The 2,407-nt window shown below is 39.0% G+C and overlaps 1 non-coding gene across 1 annotated transcript; it reads left to right on the forward strand.

Moving 5' to 3' along the window:
* Positions 1–2,012: 2,012 nt before the first annotated feature.
* Positions 2,013–2,084, forward strand: TRNAW-CCA. The gene has a single exon. It is a non-coding gene; the product is annotated as a tRNA-Trp (tRNA).
* Positions 2,085–2,407: the final 323 nt, after the last annotated feature.

The raw sequence follows: 2,407 nt of genomic DNA on the forward strand, positions 1-2,407 counted from the left end.
TTTGGGGCATAAACATTGGCCTTGCGTTATGTCAACTTGGAGTTTGATGTTTTGCATTTTATTATGTCCCCTCTCTCTCTGATTAAGTAGGATGCTAGCTAGCTATAGGGTCTTTGTTGATGCTTTTTATCAGACTGAGGAAGTTTCACTCTATTCCTATTTGAGTGTTTCTGATGAAAATATGTTGAAATTTGTCACTTCCCTCTCCCTGTGTCTATTGAGATGATCCTTTAAAAAAATTCTGTTCAATATGGTATAGACATTTTTTTGAACTTAATATATCCTTGTATTCCTAGGATAAATCCAAGCTAGTCATTGTATATAATTCTTTCTATATGTTGATGGATTTGGTTTGCAACTAGTTTTGTTGAGGGCTTTTGAGTCTATATTCATGAAAGATGCTGGTCTGCAGTTTTTTTTTCCCCCACATGATGGTTTTATCTGATTTTTGGTATCAATATAACAACAGTCTCATAGAATGAGTTGGGGAATGTTCCCTCTTCTATTTTGGGGTTTTTCAAGAATTGATATGAGTTCTTCTTTAAGTATATGATAGAATTCATGTATAAAGTCACCTGGTCCTGGGCTTTTCTTTATTGGGAGGGATTTGATTACTGAGTCAATCTTTTGTTAAAAGTCTTCATATTTTCTATTTTTTTCTTGAGTCAGTTTTCGTCATTTGTGTTTCCTAGGAATATATCCATTTCATCTGTTATCTAATTTATTGGCATGCAGTGGTTCATAATCCTGTTTATTTCTACAATATCACTGTCTTAGCTTGGGCTGCTATAACAAAGCACCTGGCTGGCTTATAAGCCGTAGACATTTATTTCTCAGAGTTCTCTTGGCTGGAAGCTGAGATCAGGGTAACAACATGGTCAAGTTCTGGCAAGGCCCTCTTCTGGACTGCATCCTCACATAGCATAAGGGGGCAAGGGAGCTCCCTTGGGTCACCTATCCCATTCATGAGGGCTCTACACTTACAACATCATAATTTCCCAAAGGCCCTACAGCCAAATATCAATGCACTGGAGATCAGGTTTCAACATAGACATCTGGGGCAAGGGACACAAACATTGAGTCTATAGAAGCTACATATTTTATTTCTGATTCTAGTAATGAGTCTTTTCACCTCCCCCCCTTTTTTAAAAAATCTATTTTATTGAAGAATAAATGCTTTATAGAATTTTGTCATTTTCTGTCAAATCTCAACATGAATCAGCCATAGGTATACACATACCCCCTCCCTTTTGAACCTCTCTCCCATATCCCTCTGCATCCCATCCCTCTAAGTTGATACAGAGCGCCTGTTTGAGTTTCCTGAGCCATACAGCAAATTCCCGTTGGCTATCTATTTTACATATGGTAATGTAAGTTTCCATGTTACTCTTTCCATACATCTCACCCTCTCCTCCCCTCTCCCCATGTCCATAAGTCTATTCTCTGTCTGTTTCTCCATTGCTTCCCTGTAAGTAAATTATTCAGTACCATTTTTCTAGATTCCATATATGTGCATTAGAATGCAATATTTCTCTTTCTCTTTCTGACTCATTTCACTCTGTATAATAGGTTCTAGGTTCATCCACCTCATCAGAACTGACTCAAAGGTGTTTCTTTTTATGGCTGAGTAATATTCCATTGTGTATATGTATCACAACTTCTTTATCCATTCATCTGTTGATGGACATCTAGGTCGCTTCCATGTTCTAGCTATTGTAAATTGTGCTGCAATGATCATGTGTCTTTTTCAATTCTGGCTTCCTGAGGGTATATGCCTAAGAGTGGGATTTCTGGGTCATATGGTGGTTTTATTCCTAATTTTTTAAGGAATCTCCATACCATCTTCCATAGTGGCTGTATCAGTTTCCATTCCCACCAACAGTGCAAGAGCATTCCCTTTTCTCCACTCCACACCCTCTCCAGCATTTATTGTTTGTAGACTTTTTGATGATGGCCATTCTGACCAGTGTGAGGTGATATCTCATTGTAGTTTTGATTTGCATTTTTGGGCTTCCCTGGTGGCTCAGAGGTTAAAGCATCTGCCTCCAATGCAGGAGACCCGGGTTCAATCCCTGGGTCGGGAAGATCCCCTGGAGAAAGAAATGGCAACCCACTCCAGTATTCTTGCCTGGAGAATCCCATGGACGGAGGAACCTGGTAGGCTACAGTCCATGGGATCACAAAGAGTTGGACACGACTGAGCAACTTCACTCACTCACTCACTCAATAATGAGTGATGTTGAGCATCTTTTCATGTGTTTGTAGATATCTGTATGTCTTCTTTGGAGAAATGCCTATTTAGGTCTTTTCTCCACTTTTTGATTGGGTTGTTTGTTTTTCTGGTATTGAGTTGTATGAGCTGCTTGTATATTTTGGAAATTAATCCTTTGCCAGTTGTTTCATTTGC

This window comes from Cervus elaphus, chromosome X (genome assembly GCF_910594005.1).
Source record: "Cervus elaphus chromosome X, mCerEla1.1, whole genome shotgun sequence".
Classification (NCBI taxonomy): Eukaryota; Metazoa; Chordata; class Mammalia; order Artiodactyla; family Cervidae; genus Cervus; species Cervus elaphus.